The sequence below is a fragment of the Erpetoichthys calabaricus genome, chromosome 12 (genome assembly GCF_900747795.2).
Source record: "Erpetoichthys calabaricus chromosome 12, fErpCal1.3, whole genome shotgun sequence".
Taxonomy (NCBI): domain Eukaryota; kingdom Metazoa; phylum Chordata; class Cladistia; order Polypteriformes; family Polypteridae; genus Erpetoichthys; species Erpetoichthys calabaricus.
The window spans coordinates 103,441,474-103,463,320 of NC_041405.2; positions in this window are offsets into that span (position 1 = coordinate 103,441,474).

Genomic DNA, 21,847 nt, shown 5'->3' on the forward strand with positions numbered 1-21,847 from the left:
CACGAGCAGGTTTCTGTTTTTGAGCAGATCACTCTCCACTCTCTGGAGTTGGTTTGCTTTGGAGGGAAGGTGTCCAAAGGTAGGATGGAAATGGGACATTGCAGGCATGTCTGTAGACTCATCTTGTTGAATGGCAAAGTCAATCTTAAGTGACTTAAGTCAAGCACTGCTAAACTGTGACATCCTCTTTAGTGCAGGCTGGAGACTTACCACTGTAGGCAGATGTGGTGCTCAATATTTTGTCGTTTATCTGTGCTCGTTTAAATTCTGAAAATTTCCTATTTGATGTCTCATAAACTCATAAACTGTATAACATTAGTAGTACAAGTTAAAGTATGTGTGGTGTCACACACGTGCGCATGGGAGCCAGCCACAGGGACCAAAAGAAAGGAATTCCATGCCCAGCCGGGGGATGTTGGGGTGCACTCAACCCTCTTATTTTGTCCCCGCAGACCAGACAGGAGAAATTCTGCCTGAGTACGAAGACGTCACTTCCACCCCGGCCCTGAGGATGACATCATTTTCTGAGCCGGCCCTGAGGACGACATCACTTCCTTAAACCTCCCTATAAAACCCCACTTCCTTCCTCCGTTGAGAAGTTCTGTTTTGGACTCACTTCTGTACACTATTGTGCTGAAAAACTTTGTCTTTTTTTGTACCAAAGGTCAAGTACGTGGGTGGCTGCCCCAAACCTTTGTTTTGTATAAAGGCTCATCATTTCACAGTGGCTAAAAGCAAGATAAATTCATCTGTTCTATTGTGAGGAAACACCGCACAATGTAATAATTTAAAAGTACTTTGCTCCATCAATCAAAATGACACCTTTTATTGGCTAAATGAAAAGATTACAATATGCAGCTTGCCGGAAGCTGGGGCCTGAGTTCCCTCGATAGTTTGCATATTGTAATCTGTTCAGTTAGCCAATAAATGTGTTATTTTGCTTGACTTTTCATTGTATCCATAATGGCTAACACGGTACAACACCCTACCACTTTGTTTGCATTTAATTCTTTGCAGGCAGTACCCTTATACCAGCGTTTCTCAACCTTTAAGTATTTGCGACCCGAGTTTTCATAACAGTTTTAATCGCTCCCCCCTAATGTTTTTTTAAAACCCTAATAAAATGCATTACTATAATTTTTGCTGCTGATACACCGCTACAAGTTTAAAATTTTCCTACGAATAGCGAAATTACGCCACATATGGCAACATTCGCGCCCCCTTTTTTGTTACTTCGGGGGGCGAGCCCCACAGTTTGAGAACCACTGCCTTATACTAAAAGAAAAAAGGTACTTGTTTACTTTCCAGTTTGTCCTGCAGGTGCACATGTGGATGCCCACAACGTCAGTCATAAAACGCCCGTAGAGTCAGATAACCCTCCCACACCCACAGCCCTAATCTTAACCACAGCAAAATGCGATGGGTGTTTCATGACTGACATTGAGGGCATTTCGTGATGTTGGGGCATTACTTGACTGACCTCATAGGTACTTCCGTCTGAAATTATACTCTCTTGGTGTTGTCAGGCTTGGAGTTAACGGGACGGTGTCTCCATTTGAAGGGCCCTTGGGTGGAAACTCGTGCCTGCTACCCATCATGTTTTGTCCCACTGTTCACCTGGTGCGACCATGGTGTTTGAAAGCTGCGGTGCTGCATAGGAGGTTATTGGTGTATGATGGACGCGGGTTGCAGGTATACAGGACAGATGTGATGTGAGGTGCTGCCAAGAGTCAGCAACGCATGCACACATATGGCGCAATCGACAGAGATACCATTTAGGTTAGGCACGTGACCAGGGAAGGAGAGGAGTGTTAGACTCAGGTCAGGTGGTGCTTGACCTGGGATATAAGTTGGTCTTCTTTTTGCCAGCCAAGGAATTAGTTCAGTGCAGACCATGCAGAAGGTCAGAATTAAGGCGGCTGCAGGGTGATGTACAGGCAGGGAATAGACCATTATACCGATTTGCTAGGGCAAGCCACCTTTCCCTCCGAGTTTTTTTTTTTTGGATAGGGAAAGATAAAACATTCTAAGAATTATTTTTCAGAGCTCTTTAAAAAGGGGATTGACTTTTTTGTTTTTCATCTTAATTAATTACTGCAGTGTTGTTGAGAATTTTCTTAATATATTTCCTCTATGGAACAGCTTTTTCAATAAATACAACTTTATCAAGTCTCTGCCTCCCTTATTGTCCCACTGACTTTCTGCCCCAGTGCTTCATGTTTCTTGAGTTCCTGCTCGAGCCTAAGGGAGGGACACAGGGGTATGACAACAACTGCATATATTAGAATAAATTACACTTATGTCCGCTTAACTATTTAAATTCAAATGACCTACTAATAATTATTTTTCCTTCAATCTGTGGTTTCAACCTTTGTTGGACTTCTTCATCTACCACCTGTTTTCTGCTGTTGAGTGGGTCTTGACCTCCATTTTGCAATGTTATTGTACCCAAAATCCAATACGGTTCATAAAATCCTATAATGACTAGATTTAAATCTACTCATTAATTTTGCCCATTTTTCCATTAGAATGACAGGCACATATAATATGATGGTAGCTATGTACTACCTGTCTTATACTGTATAGCATTGTCCATTCAGATCTTAAAGTGGCTGACTGAGCAGTCAATTACATAGGATTGTTACACGTTGTTAGACATCCACACTTTGGGGACACCTTTACAAGTCTGGTAAGGTAAGCAGTTCCACCTCAGGATTTGAGGGGGCTGCTGTTGCTAATCCCCCCTCCCACCCTTCATCTGCAATACTATGGGGCAAACCCAAGGAAACATCTAAACTCACTTCCCCTTCACACATAGAAACCCCTCCCAGAACAGCCGACTGCCAGAAGGCTCAGCTCATTCTGCAACTGGCACTTAAGAGAGATGGAGCTCCCACTCAGTAGCTGCATTTGAACCATGGCTAAGGCTATTCATCTTTTGAATTATTTTTGCCTTATGTTCCTTAAAATGGGGTTTAATCAGGATAGCACCCCAATACTTCACACACCCTCTGTCCTTTCCTTGACAGAGGGCAGTGTACCAGATAAATTTCTACTCCGTGTAAAGAGGCTTATAAATGAACATTTTGTCTTATAAGGTTATCTCACATTTTATACACTATAATTAAGTAAAACAAATCTTCAGAGAATTCAACCGGTTTAGTCTCAAGCAGAAGCAGAACACAAGGAGACCTAATCCAGGTTTTCAAAATTCTTAAAGACACTGACAAAGCAGATCCAGCCAAATCTATTCACCTTAAAGGTGAATCACATACTGGAGGATATGAGTGGAACATAAGGGAACGTGAATCTGAGACAAGGAGCTGAACCAGAAACCTTAATAATTTTTAAGAAGGATCTGGGTGAGATATTGTTTCAGCTTAGTTATCAGCTAAACAGATGGGCTTGATGAACTGAATGGTCTCCTCTCATTTGTCAAATTTCTTATGTTAATTCTCTGTCACTCTGTCTGGTATACTGTATTACAATACTGCAAATATGCCAAGTTTTGAGATTGTTTTTTCCATCCCTCCATCCATCCAATTTCTAAACCTAAATATCTAATTCAGAGTTGCTTGGAGATTCAATCTTTGAAATGGATGGAGGCCAAGCAAGTCTGTTATAAGCTATGTTCACTCGTGCAGAGACAATTAAAGGTTCCAACCAACCTAACATGTAAGTCATTGCAGTATGGGAGAAAAAATACATCCACACAGTGCAAACCTTACTTTGATAGTGACAAATCTGGCTTTTGGCCCGTCTTCTGTAGATGTCACACTATGTGACACTGTGTGACACTATGTTACATAAAGGGTAGTGATATTCTGAAGAAGACTATTTTTGAATAGCTGAATACTGCATACTCACACCTTCTGTTATTGCAAATGGTCAAGGTAATATGTTGCATGTATTAGCGTTCCTTGTCTTGCAAACGTTGGTTTAACCTCTGCACATTCATCCACCAATTTTCTAAATTTGTTTGATTCAATTCAGGGTGATAAGAAAGTACAACAAATCCTGGCAGCACTGGGTGCTCAAAACAAACAGATGTCTTACTAATACTGGCCACTAAAAGACTGATCTATCACTGTCAGCACTGGGCACAACACAAGAACCAACCCAGCATGACCAGACAGTCCAATAGGGCATATTCATGCACACATGCACACTGGGGCAATTTAGTGTAACCAGTTCATCTAACCTGGAGAAGAATGGATACTGTCACAGAGAGAATGTGCCAAATCCACACGGGTAGTGCCCAGGCTAGGATTTGAAGATGGGACCCTGGAGCTGTAAGGCACTGTACTAGCCACTGTGCCACCCTTAACAATGCACTTCATAGCCAGTGTTGTGACTGCTGGTTTACATTTTCAATATCTGACTTGCTCTGTTACTTGAAAACTCATTATTTAATTACTAAACATCAGGCTCTGTTAAGAAAAAAGGGACATGGGATAGGAACAAAATATGCATAACATAAATTAGCATGGGTTGCATGGTGGCGGGGTGGGTAGCGCTGGGTTCGCTTCCTGGGTCCTCCCTGCGTGGAGTTTGCAAGTTCTCCCCGTGTCTGCGTGGGTTTCTTCCGGGTGCTTTGATTTCCTCCCACAGTCCAAAGACATGCAGGTTAGGTGCATTGGCGATCCTAAATTGTCCCAAGTGTGCGCTTGGTGTGTGTGTGTCCTGTGGTGGGCTGGCGCCCTGCCTGGGGATTTGTTCCTGCCATGTGCCCTGTGCCGGCTGGGATTGGTTCCTGCAGACCCCGTGACCCTGTGTTAGGATATAGCGGGTTGGAAAATGACCGTTGAATTACAAACATTCAGTGCAAGCCACAAATCAGCAAAATGTAGCAGCCATTACATATTTCACTTTTTTCATTATGATCAAGGAATAAGAATGAAATAGTGCATAATAGTGATCTGTTCTCTTAAAATCAGTTATAAGAGGCCATGGAGTAAAATACATTTATTTTGTATAAAAATAAACTTACGTAAAAGCACTAAAGTGCTTACTTTAGTTACTAAACTTGTGATCAATGATTCAGCAATGAAACATTGAACACTGAAGCTGGAAGGAAACATTTTTGTTCCATGCACTGGGCATCAATGTGTGCTCTAGTGCAGGGGTAGGCAATGTCGGTCCTGGTGAGCCGCAGTGGCTACAGGTTTTCATTCCAACCCAATTGCTTAATTAGAAACCAATCATTGCCAATCTCAGACCTTATTTAATTTTATGGCTTGTTAGTCTGTGCAATGTAAGGCTCTTATATCGTAGATTTTTTTCCTTTCCAAGGATATCATCCAAATGATTTGAAGCCTAAAACAGATCATTTTCAGTCTGTCACATTTTTCTATTAAGTGTTTTATTAAATCAAACAGTGCATGATGAACACACACAGATGTAATTGGAAAAAAGCTAGCTGGAGAGCTGCCGGCTGCTTTGTCTTTTACATCTTATTGCTAATAAGGAGCAATTAAAACACTGAATGCAGCAGTTTCAGATTGAAAAAAGCAATTAAGGTTGGAGAACCTTAACAAGCGAGACCACTAAAATGAAGCATAAAAAATGTCACTTAAGCAATATGTGCTTCATCAGCAATAATTGAGTTCTCATTAAGGAACTGGGTTGGAATAAAAACCTGCACATACTGCGGCTCTCCAGGACCGACATTGCCCACCCCTGATCTAGTGGTTAGTTACATAAGTGATACACCAGACTACACATGACAGCAAGTGTTTGGATTGTTTGTTTGCCTTTATAAATGTTTGTGAAAGATGCCTGGACACAGACAGACACTGAGACAGCCAAATGTCCACACACACGCTTTTATTCCTTTTCAGCACAATAACACAGTGCACCAACCCACAATAATGGCTCAGTCCTTCCGTTGTCTTTTTCCAAGTCTTCTGCCACCTTTACTCCTCCACGCACAAGCTCCGACCTCTTCCACCCGACTCCGGCTCCCCGAATGGATATGCTCTAGGTGCTCCCTGATAATCTTCTTGCAGCACTTCCTGGTGTGGCGGAAGTGCTGCCGTCCAGGGCTCTGAGATGGTCCAGGTGACCCCTGGGGGTTGAGCTTCCAAGCTCTCCATCCGTGACCCTGATGTAATCCAGGGGAGCTGCCCTCTTGCGCCCCAGGAAAGGTATTGCCCCTCTCCCGGTCCTTCCCTTCTCCAGGCGTCCCAGTGGGGCAAGGTCCCTAGTCGTCTGCCACAATGTTGTATAGTTTTATACATTTCTTTAATTACGTTTATAATGGGTGTAAGTATACATATGTTCTTTGAGCCATACAACAGTAATGAACTGAAGTCAGGTACAACAAATGCCAGCATGGATGTTCAGTGGTTAACACTGCTACCCCAGAGATTCAGCTACCTCCATTTGAATCATACACCTGCCCACCATCTGTGTGGAATCTGCACTTTCTTCTTGTGCCAATGACTATGTGCATATTGGGCTAATTGGTATCTCTAAATAGGCTCCATATCAGTAATTGTATGTGTGATGAAAATCCACCTGCCCAATTCAATTTTAGCATCATGGGGAATGAGACCCCAGCCTAACAGCACAGGACACAAAGCAGAGATGAAATGTGAACAAGGTGGCAGTCCATCTCAGGGCACACACAGTCAGTTTAAAGTCAAAATTTACATGTAGCTATTTGTTCACCATGATTCCTCTCCACATTCACTTTAAAACTTGAGAAAAATGTCATTATCATCTTTTCTTGTTAAATTAAGGTAAATAGTTTCCCTTTTATTGCAAGTTTTTATTCCAGTGGTCTAAAGCAACATGTGATTGAAAAGTTTAGTCCTATGTGAGTGTGAGCATCAGGCATAAGGTTGAGTGTGCTAAACTGCCATTCCTGCCTTGCAAGCAGCGCGGCTGGGATAGACTTTGGCTCCTTTATGAACCTGAACTGGAACCAGGAGACCTGAGGCTGTTGTTGGGGTACGTTATCTTAGTGTTTGTTGTGTTATTTTATGATGTAAAAACAGAATATCTCACTTCCCTCATTTTAATGTCTTTTTTAAGCATTTGACAAAGCAGAAGTAACCAGAAAAGCAACACATCCATCTTTTTATAGTGCTATAAATGAGACTCCCTTTTATGCTCAAAAGTGTGCACCAAAATTCAGGACAATTGAATCAATGGGAAAATTACAAAAACAGGTTCTCAGTTTACAGTATTCATCATTCAAGAAGGTAAAATATTTTCATGTGAATCATGAAAAACATAAACCAGGGGTCATCAGATTTGATCCTTTAGAGCTACAGTGCCAATTTTGCTTTACAAAAACAAATCGTGAAACAAACCATGTTTTGTCCAAGCAAAATTCACACCATTAGCACATATACAGTAATTGTATCTCATCTGTAAGTGTTTTCCTCCATGTGTAAAACTTTAGGCAACTTCAGAGACACTTACCTGCAGCTAAATGCTATTAACCTGGGTAGGTGACCACCAGCAAGACAAAAGATGGGTCCAGGCTTGGATCGGCTTATATAGAATTGGGGGATTTGGTTTTGCTTCTAAACAGTGTAATGTTGAACAAGTGGCAAGTAGTGTACAGGGAAGATGAGAGCACATGGAGCTGTGTGGAAGGAGTGTTGGAAGGCAGCCAAGGAAGGAGACAGCAGTTTTGGCCATGGAATTACCTTTAGCAAGCAAAATTCCTCAATTACCACCCTAAAAATATAGGAAATAAATTGGAAAAATCACATGCAAAATTAATTATTGGGGCAATAGCGGAAAAACTATGCAAAATGAAGCATGACTGTTTTGCTCCTCAATAATGGAGGCATATTTTTGTAAGTAGGTGCCAGTTATTACTGTGGAACTGATTATTTCCCCCTTTGCTTCGTTTTAGTTAAAAGATAAGGGCAGTATATTCAAGTTGAATTCATCTTCTCATAATCATGTTATTTTAGATTTTTTTGTTCTTAAGTGAATCATTTTTTTATAAATTTAAAAATAAATCATGCCCGTTCTTGTGGTTTAAAATAAAATATGTGGGGCATCAATGCAGCCGTGAAAAAATTAAAAAAGCCTTAAAATTTTAAAACAACAAAGCGACTTCAGAAAACATGCTTTCCACATTAGGCATGTTTATCGCAAAACACATGACCCAACAATGTAGACGAGCTGAAGGGCCACTACCAAAGCATCCTGGGCTTCCATAACACCTCAGCAGTGCCACAGGGTGATTGCCTGTATGCCACGCCGCATTGATGCAGTCATTCATGCAAAAGGAGCCCCGACCAAGTATTGAGTGCGTTTATGAACATACTTTTCAGTAGGCCAACATTTCTGTATTAAAAATCTTTTTTTTTTAATTGGTCTTATGTAATATTCTAATTTTCTGAGTTACTGAATTTTGGGTTTTCATTAACTATAAGCCATAATCAGCAAAATGAAAAGAAATAAACGCTTGAAATATATCACTCTGTGTGTAATGAATCTATATAATATATGAGTTTCACTTTTTGAATTGAATTATTGAAATAAATTAACTTTTCCATGATATTCTGATATATTGAGATGCACCCGTAGGTCTGAGAAGTTTCTCTTCTTGAAAGTTCAAAATGAATGATTAGAGCTCTAAAATACTGAACTGGCATAATTGGACTGCTCTATTGTTAAAGTAACGATTAAATCTTGTTTTTAAGATGGAGCTCTTAATCCATGATTGGTACCTCGGTCCAATAGCTCAATTCCCTACCGTGGTTACAAATAGTACAGACAGCTCTTTATAGCCAATGCTTAACACTTGATATTTTTTACCAAAGCACCATTATACTGCAAGCTGTGTTGTGACACCTTATGCTAGGCTAGTGTCAAGGTGGAGTTTTCCTTCTTAATTGATTCTGCTTAGCCTCTTCGTTGACTATGGTTTTGTTAGACAGTAGGAAGAGACGATGGAAATCTTGTTCGATTCTACCATCTTTACAGTATATTGTATGTTAGAAATCACCACAGTGGTAATTTTGATAAAGGGATCCGTTAAGTGACTTTGTTTTTCACTTTCTTCTTATGATGTTACATGACAAAACAAAAGTGAAGATGTAAGAAACCACTGATAAGTCTATTTAAAAAGGGAGGGAATATCACAACAAGATAAACCTGTCACAAATATCAATGTTCACATTAGGAACATTTCATTTTTTGATCTTTCTTTTGCAAGCAACAGGTTCAAAAGAGGAGTTAGTAAGAGGCTCCATCAGTCTGCCTCTGCAAAAAGAAAAAAATAGGTAAAGTTTATTTCTTAGCTGAAAAAGTGAAGTCTTGCATATACTTCTTGAAACGGTAGTGCTTGTATGATTGTGCAAAATAGCAATCTTTACAGAGCAGGAGGAATCTTTTCAGAAGTGACAAAGATGGATTAAGAGTGTACGTGGAAGAGTAGCTAGAAAACCAGTGATTTATATCCATTCAGCAGAAACAAGAAACTGAAATCAAAAGGTAAAATTAATTCAATAACCAAAGGATAGACAGAAGACAGGAAATGATAGCTGAATATAAGAATTAAATTGAAAGTCACTCAGTTTTAAATAAGCTGCTTGGTTAGCTCTTCCTTTCATCAGTCTTCTGTGTCACGTCCATCCTAATCTGGTCTCTTATATGTTCCACAGTTGCTATTCAGCGGTCAAAAAAAAAAAAAATATAAGCAGAAGTAAACAGTAAAAATCTAAATCAAAACAATATCTGATGTAACCACCACTTGCCTTTAAAACTCATTCAGTTCTCTTATGTCCACTTATAATTATAAGACAGTTATCTGGTAGCATTTTTTCTCGTATTGGAGTACTTGCCACAGTTCTTCTTCAGACATTGGCTGACTCACTTATGTGTCTCCAGGTAATCGCAGGCAGCCTTGGAGATCTGACACTGCAGAGGCTCTTAAATTTGTTTCTACTTCAGAGGAATGGCTTTTCTGCCAGCACCTCTCCCATGATGGCCACTTCTGACAAAGACTACTCTGGACTGTAGAAGTGTGTGCTTGCGTTCCAGTGGTTTCTTTGAGTTTAAAGCTGATAGCTCTAAACTCGTGGGGTAGAGGGGTCCTCTCATCAGATTGCCTGGCTCAGGGCTGTTTCAGCTGTGGAATGGCCAAATGGGGGAGGGAGCTTGATGGCTGAGGTCTCCAGGGCTCTAAACAAATCCAAATCATATTATGTGATATCATCTACTGTTAAATTCTGGTCCATACTTGTAAAATGTTTATTTTTATACTGTATTGAGGATTTGTTCTGTTCTGTGTATTGTATTGTATTGACCCCCTTCATTTGACACCCACTGCACACCTAACCTACCTGGAATGGGGTCTCTTTTTGAACTGCCTTTCCCAAGGTTTCTTCCATCTTTTCCCTACAAGGGTTTTTTTTGGGAGTTTTTCCTTGTCTTCTTAGAGAGTCAAGGCTGGGGGCCTGTCAAGAGGCAGGGCCTGTTAAAGCCCATTGCGGCACTTCGTGTATGATTTGGGGCTATACAAAATAAATTGTATTGTATTGTATTGCATAGCCATGCTGGACAATCTCCAAATTCAAAAGGATGTCAGTTTGATGTATCTTGTCTGCTGCAATCAGTTTCCATGGACAGTCCACTGTGTTTCTGGGCCTCAACCTTGCCTTGTGCTTCTACTAAGAACTTTGACAGCATATTTTAATTGGATAAATCTGCTATTTTTTGCCCATCAATCTAAACTCAATAACCCATAAAAAGAAAGTGAAAACATGCTTTCAGAAAGGTTTGCTAATTTATTAAATACTAGCAAAATACCCGCGCTTCGCAGCGGAGAAGTACTGTGTTAAAGAGGTTATGAAAAAAAAAGGAAACATTTTAAAAATAACGTAACATGATTGTCAATGTAATTGTGTTGTCATTGTTATGAGTGTTGCTGTGTTTTATATATATAAAATACACACACACACATATAAACATATATATACATATACATATACACATATATATACATATCTACATATATATATATATATATATATATATATATATATATATATATATATATACATATACACATCCACATATCAACATATATATATATACACATATATACACACACACACGCTTTATGGGTGATGATTGTTTTACTCTTTTTATCTTTATTTTATTTTATTGTAGAATCAACTCCTATCTGCGCACAGCAGGGCAGCCGTGGGCGGATGCGTATGGTGTATTCACTCCATGTTATCGTGCATTGCGCTGTCAGTGGTATTTTGATAAAAGAATTTGAACAACATATAAGAAGCGTATAAATTATTAAACAGTAAAACATTAACATTTAAGAAGTAAAGTTACATTAAGTACTACTGCAGTGCCTTCGGGTATACCTCTTTTTTTTTTTGCCCATTACATGCTTAAATGTATACATTTTTTGGTGCACCTACCGGAGAACACGCGACATATAACCGAGCGTGGGAGAAGCATGGATTTTAAACACGCGTTGAGTTCATCTGCTGGTCTCCCTCGTGGAATAACTGGTAATGTTTGACTAAAATCTACAGCGAGTAAAACGACATTACCTCCTATTTTTTTTTTTACGATCTCTGAGATCTTGCTTTTTTCGGTTCAAGGCTTCATAAGCTCTTTTATGTTGTATGGTGTACTTATCCCAAACCATCATCTTTGAATGTTGCAAGACTTTCGCCTTGTATGTAGATCGGGGTAATTACATTCATTGCATTCCTAGTCTGAATCACAATCTGATTGTATGGGTGGTTACCTGGCACTGTAGGGTTGCCACCCGTCCTTTAAAATACGGAATCGTGCCGCGTTTGAGAATGAAATTGCGCGTCCCGTTTTGAATCAATACTGGACGGGATTTATCCCGTATTTTTTTTATCATTTTTTTTTTAAAGCAGCGTCTCATGCAAATCATCCCACACGCATTTTATGAAGATGCCTCCTTTCCTACTTTTGATTGGGTAATACTTGATGTCATCGTTAGTTTGATTGGTGTTTTTAACTGTCCAGTGAGGAGGGCGTGTCTTTTAAGTAGAGTCTGCAAAGTGTTGGCACTGAGATGTGGCGTCAGCGCCATAGTTGAAGCCCCTAACGTTGCGGTCAGCAAGTCGGCTAACATCCGCCATGTGCCGTCTTTCAGTTGCGAGAAGCAGATCATAGAATGGTTGAAAGTGTTGCCCCTAACGTTGCGCCACGGCGTGTGCTTCGTTTATACCTCGTGTCTTGTCATTAAACTTTTATCTCGCGAATATGTTATTGCAATCCGCAGCGGGAGCGTTTCTATAAACTTAATTTAAACTTACGTTTTACACCGTGCTTTGTTTCCCTTATGAACATGCTTGTATGCTTAACTCGCTCCGTTCTCAATTGTTTAATTAATTTTTTGCTCTTCGCTGTTTGCGGCTGTTCCTCCATTTCCCCCTACTTCATTCTTTTATCTCGCGAATATGTTATTGCAATCCTTAATGGGAGCGTTTCAATAAACTGATTGAAAATAGTTTTGCATTTACCTTTTTAGTAAAAGGCAAGCTTTTAAGCCTGAGAAATCACCCCGTAAATGCACACGTTTAATTGGACATGTGTTAATATGTATGGTTACACAGTATTAAAAGACAGTGAACAACGTCAGTTACCTTTGTTCCCGCGTTTGATAAAAGGTGAGCTTTTAAGCCTGAGAAATCACCCCGTAAATGCACACATTTAATTGCACATGTGTTAATATGTATGCTTACACAGTATTAAAAGAGAGTCAAAAATTAACGTCATTTACCTTCGTTCCCGCGTGCGACTCGTGCTGTAAATCTCTTCCTTGTTTTTAGTTCACGTGATTACGTAGGAGGCGTGATGACGCGATACGTGACTCCGCCTCCTCCATTACAGTGTATGGACAAAAAATATGTTCCAGTTATGACCATTACGCGTAGAATTTCGAAATGAAACCTGCCTAATTTTTGTAAGTAAGCAGTAAGGAATGAGCCTGCCAAATTTCAGCCTTCTACCTACACGGGAAGTTGGAGAATTAGTGATGAGTGAGTCAGTCAGTCAGTGAGTCAGTCAGTCAGTCAGTGAGGGCTTTGCCTTTTATTAGTATAGATCAAAAATGGAAAATTTATTTATATAAGTATTCAGACTTCAAATTGTGATAGGGTGCATCGTATTTTGCTTTAATTATCATTCAGATGTGTCTAGAACTTGACTGGAGTCCACCTGTAGCAAACTGAATTGACTGGACATTGTTTAGAAGGGCAAACATCTCTGTATATAAGGTTCCACTACGTGCCAAGACAAAAACTAAGCCGTGAAGTCTGAAGAAATCTCTATAGACCAACAGAAGAAAATCATGGTGAGGCATAGATCAGAGCAAGGGTACAAAACCACTCTAAAGCTTTGACTGTTCCCAGGAGCACTTTGGCCTTAATGCCCTGCAATGGACTGGCAGCTTGTCCAGGTTCTGTTTCTGCCTTGCGCCCTATACTAGCTGGGATATGCTCTAGCAGACTCCTGTGACCTTTTTCAGGACTAAGTGGGTTTGAAAATGACTGACTTTGGCCTTAATAACTATGAAATGGAAGAAAACTGGAACCACCAGGACTTTTCCTAGAGTTGGCTGTATGGCCTAATCAATTAACTAGACAAGGTCAGGAAGGTGACCAAGAACCCAACAGTTACTCTAACACAGCGTCGGAAATCCTGTGCCTGAACATGAGAATCTGTTGGATGGACAACCACCTTGACATCACTCTATCAACTAGGCATTTATGATAGAGTGAGTAGACGGAGCAACAGGCCACTTGGAGTTTGCCAAATGGCATTTGAAGGACTGTGAGAACATGAAGGAAAAAATTCCATAATCTGATAAGTCAAAAACTGAACTCTTCTTGCAGAACACCAAGCACTGCATCTGGTGAACTCCAGACACTGCTCATTACTTGCCTAATACCATCCCTACAGTGAAACATGGTGGTGGCAGCATAATTCTATGGATGTTCTTCTTAGCAGCAGGGAAACAGACGTTGGTAGAATTGAGGGAAGGATAAAAGCAGCCAAAGACAGAGAAGTCCTTGAAGAAATCCTGCTCTGGAGTGCAAGCAATCTCAGACTGGGGTGATTACTCACCTTTCAGCATGACAGTGACCCAAGGTATATAGGCAAGACAATGCTGGAGTGGCTTAGGGACAAGTCTCTGACTCTTCTTAACTGCCCCAACCAAAACCTTAACAAAAACATATTTTGTCCACCTGCCTAGTAGATTCAGGGCGTTGACTAATAAGGTTGACCACTGTGCTATAAGGTGAGTGTCCATGACTAAGTGGCATTAGGAATTTTGGCTTCAGCTCTGGAACAAGACTTCTTGATCAAGGATGATCTCTGGACTGAGGTTGAGTTTAATGGCAGGAGAAGCCCATGGAAGCTATGAGAATGCTTATAACTATTTGGAATGGTGATTTCGAAATTTGTGTGGGTATGCCAGAGAAATGCCTCAATGCCAAATTAATTCACGGAGAGAAATTTGTTATTTCAGCATATTCACTCAATATCAATCTAGAATATTCAGTGTTTTCACAGAGATCTGGCTTGGTTTTCAACATATACAGCTTACTGACTACATTGTTGTCTCTTTGAGACTTTAATACACATCTACAGAATGAAGAAGATACCTGGAGGCATGCAATTGAAAGGAACAATTTACATGATATGGCTAACTGTTAAACTGTGTGAATTCATGATTAAATGTTCATAACAAACCTTATGCTAAAGCACAACTTTGCTTGTAACTGTATACCCGATGACAGAATTAATGATCAACTGATCTGAGAACGCATGCTTTTGACATGTGGATAAAAAAAGTTTTTTATTATCAACGGATCACAGCTTGGTGGGGTAGGGAAATGAAGGGATAATGAATGAATGAATAAACGAACGAACGAACGAAAGAATGAATGAATGAAGTAGGGGCTTTGTTTGTCATAAAGTCAATGAGTAATTAGACATTTTGGTAAAACCTGTTTTTGCAGGAATAGTGCACCAGGAATGGATTTGGAAACAGTGCTCAGAGAATGATAGAGAAAGAGAGAGACAGAGAGAGGTACACAACACATTTGTAAAAGAAGATGTAGCTTCTGCTGATTACACCAGTCTTTAATTCCAAGAACCTCTCAAAGCCTGCTTCTGTGACTCTCAAAATTGCCCAGCATAATAAGAAGACTGAGAGTGACTCAAGCCTTGTAGACAAAAGTGTTGGACCCCCATTTTTCAAATGAAGACAAAAGTGTGTGTTTCAGTTAGTGAAGGATCACTCTGCTCTGTCTCTGTATGCCGGGGTATTAGAACAGAGGCTTTGCCTGATAGCTGAACTTCATATTCAGCAAGAACAACTTGAATTTGGACTTGGCTTTCAACCAATGAAACAGTTTTCTACCCTTGTACAGATTTGTGAGGGAGTCATAAGAATCTGATTATTTTGTGTACATCTGCTTTTTATGATTGGTTAAGGGTTATTTTCAAGCAAATTTCCATTAATAAATTTTACATTATTAGTAACTGTTAATACTGTACAAAACATACTGCAAGTATTTCATGCAAAATTGTCAGCAAAAAATAAACAGTGAAAGATGCATCTTATATCTAGGCACAGTACGAAGATAACTACAATGTATCTCACAAGTAAACATATTATGGAAAGAAAAAAGTGTTAATGTCAACACATAACAAAAATATCTTTTCAAACAGTGAAACAGAAAGGTAACTGAATGGGTTGCCCACGCATATCTAAGTATGTGATTGTCTCACTTTCTGAAGCTATGGCTGTGCAGCTTCAGTGTTACCACCTTATATTTGTCAGGTGGTTGGTTGTCTTTCTATCTTCTTGTGATCTGTATTACAGGTGCTAACTGCTGGGAAAAGATGCTGTGTGACACACAGTATAACAACAGGCTTTGAATTTATTGAACTTCAAGTGTATTTTTTAGATTATTAGTCTGGAATGCACTTTTTGAAAACTACTATTTGTTGTATGAAGAAACCATTGTGATGAATTGCTATTCTAAAATTGTGAAATATATGAAGAAATAGACCTGAAGTGTTTTCACAAGAACTAATGTTGCAACAGAGCACATACTGCTCTCTGCTCTGTCCTCCAAAAGCATAAAATGTGTAGTCATGCCACACAATTTCAGTCTACTGGCTCTTCCACATCCAAAATATGTGTGTGGTTGGTAAGTTGGTGACTCTAAATTAGTGGTGGATGTACTGTATGAGTGCCACGCATAAGGTTGGTCACCACCTTGCCTCCAGGGATTCCACAACAGGTGCTGGTTCCCCGTGACTATAAACTGTAAACACACGGATGGATGGATGATATATTATAGATAAACTTTGTCTCCTGGAAATTGCTGGTGTTGTGAGGGGATTGTAGTCTTTGATGAAAATGAAATGGCAGAAAAATTGGTGAGTGTTGGTCTAAGAAAATAAATATTGAGTGAGAATCTGCCATGGAAGCTTTTTTTGCCATACCTTTGGTGGTACCCACAAGTACTGATGAGCGAAGCAAGGCAAGTTTCAGTTCACACAGTTTCATGAAACTGACACTAATATTAATTTTGCAGGTGATTTGGCAATTGCAAAATGTGAAACTCACTAAAGAGTTTTTCTGGATTTTAAAGAGGAATAATCATTGGAAAAAAACATTGCTCACATTTCTGTTTACCTGGTGTTCTACTCTGCAGCAGTGTAAGGCATGTAATCTGTACCCCACCTGTAAAATCAATTCTAGTTATAATAATAATAATAATAATAGTAATAATAATAATAATAATAATATATTTTATTTATATAGCACCTTTCCCTTGCTCAAAGTGCTTAGTTATGCTTATCGGCAGGGGTGTAGCCAGGAATAGATTTTAGGGTTGGCCTGTGTAAAAATGGGTGTTCTAATTTTTAGTAGGATATATAAGGGCACTTTTCCAGAGCATACTGTACATCTATTCATACTGTGGTACATTCACATACCTGAATTATTAGGACCATGCAAAAGTAGAGCAAAAATTATCAAGGAAATCAAATATTGTTCTAATGCAGAACACAGCATCTTTCATTATGCTGTATTTGATCCATTTGAATTGTGTATACCATTTTGAAGAGAAACATCGAGCCTTTCCTGTTATCGTAGTTGTCAGAAATTATTGCATTTTAGGTAGAGTGGCTGGTTTGTCAATGACTGACAAATCTTTTAGTGGTTCTGTCAGAGCATACTTATCTTTTGGGGTCACTAAAGCTAAATTCTCCTCAGCTGAAGACACAATTGAAATGTTTGCTCCATTCATTTTCCCAGATGCACACTGTTATATATTGTGTGTCTCATTCGTGCCCGGGCGTTCTTCTTCATCCAAACAAGACTTTTTGAAAAACCTTGATACTTCCGTTTGTTTTGCCATGTCAGAAATAATCCCTAAAAATGAGAAACAATCTCTTGGTGTTCGTCGAAAATACTCAATTAAGCAACTTTAGGTTCTGTTAACTGTCTAATGACTACTACCAATCAGATCACACATACACTGTAGCACCACCCCATTTATTTATTTATTGAAAATTCAGTAAACCAATGGGATTTGACATACCACTTTGAAACCAACGGCAAGATAAAATAACAAATACCCAATCAATTACAAGATTTAACAGAAAATTTCATATACAATGAACTTATTGGCTGGGTTCTCTGCCCACTGGGGGCAACTGTGTGAATGTTTGCTATGGTCCCATGTAGTAGCCCCCACAGTGGGCCAGTGCGGGTTTAACTGGGTTTTCCCAAGCCCACACTGCCCATAGTCAGCGCACTAGGGGAAACTTTGTGCATGTTTGCTGGGATACCTGTCAGTTAATAACCATCATAAATGGTTTAACTCTGACTTCCTGATCCTCGTTAATGAAAGACATATGAGGGTTTTACACATCTCTCAGCTTTTGTGTCCTTCATGTTTAAAGTGCCATTTATCTGCCTGAGTATCTGAACCACACTTGATCCAGATAAGTGCCATTTCAGCTAATAAAACAGGTTAACAAGGTAAGAATTTACATTTGCAGGTTTGATTATGCCAGTAAGAATTTGATTTTCTTGTCTTATGATAATAAAGAAGTGACATTTTTACAGGAATATCTTTCCTCAGTTGTTCACGTTTACAGTAATCCCTCCTCGATCGCGGGGGTTGCGTTCCAGAACCCCCCGTGAAAGGTGAAAATCCGCGAAGTAGAAACCATATGTTTATATGGTTATTTTTATATTGTCATGCTTGGGTCACAGATTTGCACAGAAACACAGGAGTTTGTAGAGAGACAGGAACTTTATTCAAAAACTGCAAACAAACATTTGTCTCTTTTTCAAAAGTTTAAACTGTGCTCCATGACAACACAGAGATGACAGTTCCGTCTCACAATTAAAAGAATGCAAACATATCTTCCTCTTCAAAGGAGTGTGCGTCAGGAGCACAGAATGTCAGAGAGAGAGAGAGAAAAGCAAACAAATCAATAGGACTGTTTGGTTTTTAAGTATGCGAAGCACCGCCACACAAAGCAGTTGCAAGAAAGGCAGCAGCTCACACCCCCTCCGTCAGGAGCAGAGAATGTCAGAGAGAGATAGAGAGACAGAGAAAAACAAACAATCAAAAATCAATACGTGCCCTTCGAGCTTTTAAGTATGCGAAGCATCGTGCAGCATGTCGCTTCACGAAGCAGCTGCACAGAAGGGATCAACGTGAAGGTAATCTTTCAGCATTTTTAGATGAGTGTCCGTATCGTCTAGGTGTACGAACAGCCCCACTGCTCACACCCCCTCCGTCAGGAGCAGAGAATGTCAGAGCAAAAGAGAGAGAGAGAGAGAGAAAAGTAAAAATCAATACGTGCTGTTTGATCTTTTAAGTATGCGAAGTACCGTGCAGGAAGAATATCGCTTGATAAAGCAGCCATATGTAAGCCCAGCAAAGAAGAGAGCAATGTGAAGGTAATCTTTCAGCGTTTTTTGAGGAGCGGCCGTATCCTCTAGGGGTGCGAAGAGCCCCCGTGCTCACAATATATTTGAGGAGTTTTATTTAATAGGTAATACGCGCTCTGGTTGGGTAGCTTCTCAGCCATCTGCCAATAGCGTCCCTTGTATGAAATCAACTGGGCAAACCAACTGAGGAAGCATGTACCAGAAATTAAAAGACCCATTGTCCAGCAAAAATTCCGCAATATATATTTAAATATGCTTACATATAAAATCCGCGATAGAGTGAAGCCGCAAAAGTCGAAGCGCGATATAGCGAGGGATTACTGTATAGTGCTTTTCAAGAACAGAACGTTTGCAACAAAAGGAGGCTTGTTGAATTTTGTCACTGTCAGATCCCCATTATTCACATGAAGTATACTGTATATTTAATAACACTTTGTGGCTCGTAGGAGTTAAAATATTGTGAAAAATGAGGAAACATTTTAATAATTATGCTTTAATGGCTACTCTTAGAACTGTCGTGTACACAGGCGATTGATCAGATTTAAAATCAGGTCATCACAAGTTAAGCGTCTTCTTCCCCTCTACTAGCGATCATTTATATTGTACTTGGGAGGAAGCGTGCCATACGCCTGAAAACTAAGTCAACGAGACAAAAAAATGATTTAGAAAAAGCTGTAAAATTGTCATTTATATTTTATGCATAAATGCACATCTGTGTGATACTTCCCTCATATTCTGGTTTATACACCTTGAAAGAATCAAACATTGCGCACACAGTTATCACAGTTATCCACAGAAACGCTGGTTTATGCGGGTTCCTTTGCTGCATAGGGAATGTCCGTAAAGGCGCACATTTTTTAAAGAGAATGGAATTTACAACTTGCAGTGTAGGGAATGGTCAGGTATTGATTTCTGTATAAGACCTGATCATGAACCATCGCTGATTTTGAGATTTGCTTGCCATTTTGCTGAGGTGGGAGGCATTTTTGCTGGGTTTGGAACAGGGGGAACTGAATTAGGTACAATGCCTGAGTGACATTTCCAGTGGTGGCGCAATCAGAAAAGAACACAATTACGAATGGGACCATTTTGTTCATTTTTATCCATCAACACATTGTGTTCTGCTCCCCTAATGTGTTTTTCGAGGATTTAAACATAAGGGAATATGAATGGGGCGGCACGGTGGCGCAGTGGGTAGCGCTGCTGCCTGGCAGTTGGGAGACCTGGGGACCTGGGTTCGCTTCCTGGGTCCTCCCTGCGTGGAGTTTGCATGTTCTCCCTGTGTCTGCGTGGGTTTTCTCCGGGCGCTCCGGTTTCCTCCCACAGTCCAAAGACATGCAGGTTAGGTGGATTGGCGATTCTAAATTGGCCCCGGTGTGTGCTTGATGTGTGTGGATGTGTTTGTGTGTGTCCTGCGGTGGGTTGGCACCCTGCCCAGGATTGGTTCCTGCCTTGTGCCCTGTGTTGGCTGGGATTGGCTCCAGCAGACTCCCGTGACCCTGTGTTCTGATTCAGCGGGTTGGAAAATGGATGGATGGATGGAATATGAATGCATTGGTTTATTGAATTAATAATTTTGTTGAAATTAGCAGGGTGTTATTATTATTAACTCTTGAGTTTTTTGGTTCACCATTTTAAAACTCTGGCACTTTGTAACTGTGTTGTGGATCAGACCCACAACGTGGGTCTGGTAGTGACAAAGACGCAGCTCACCAGTACACTGATTGCGTGGCAATAGCGTCCACCCGTGCACGAGTCGAGTCACGTGTGGGTGGATCTAGAGGAGGGATAACTGTCAATCAAAATTCGACTTCAGCAAATCATATTATGCTCATTCAGAACTTCAACGAATGAGATTGTTGTTACTGTATGACAATCAAAAACTCACCTGTCCAATTATCAACGTCTGAAGTTGTCTATCAGTGTAACTTCAATGAATCGTTTCACAGTTCGCCTTATAGAGTTTCCTCTTATATAACCTGCTATTGTACCAAGCGATGAAACTCCATTAAACAAAAGAAGAAAACAAAAAAAGAAGCTGCAGCAATGAAATTCCATTATACAAAAGAAGAAGCGATGAAACTAATTGCTCGTTATTTTTGACAATGGAATGTGCTTCGAAATGAAAACGTTTGAAATTTGCTTTTGCACAGTTTTCTTTGTATTTTTTAATAAATTCCTGTTGCATTGTTATGTCTGTACCGTGAACCTTTACGTTTGTATTAATAGTCATTTTCACTGTAGGAATTGATGCATATTCAGTGCTTGAAGTGCACCGGGTTCAGCAGTGCTGGCAACTCTTCAAATTCCACAAGACAAGTTTCACGAGAACTCCTTGACTGTGCACGGAAGACAAAAAAAAACTTTTACAAGCATCTTGGAAACGATTGATCAGTTATTCTGTGGTGAACCAGGCTTTTGACAAAGTTCTGATTGACTATAGTGGTGCACGATATTAGCTTTTTTCTTTTCAGTTTAATTCCTTATGTTGGAGTTCTTGGAGCAATGTGTCTAAATTGTAATACAAAGTAATCTGCCATGTTTTGGTACCATCAATTTTAAGTTTTGTGCAGATGATGCATGACATTTCTAAACTGTTAAAACACTTTCATGCAATGGGCAATGCACCACTAAATTGTACGTGACTCAGACTGACAGTCGTGATGTACACAGAGCCTTTTCAATTTAATTAAAAGTGACATTTATATTTTTTCCTTTCAGTCAACTTGCTACAAGAATATCTTCTGGAAATTGGATGTTAATGAAAAATAAGGTAAATTGCAAACAAACGTGTTAAACTTGTAATTCACTTGTAGTATCTGACTTTCATGTGTGTCTTTTTTTTTCTTTCCTTCTTTTCCTAGGACATCCCTACTG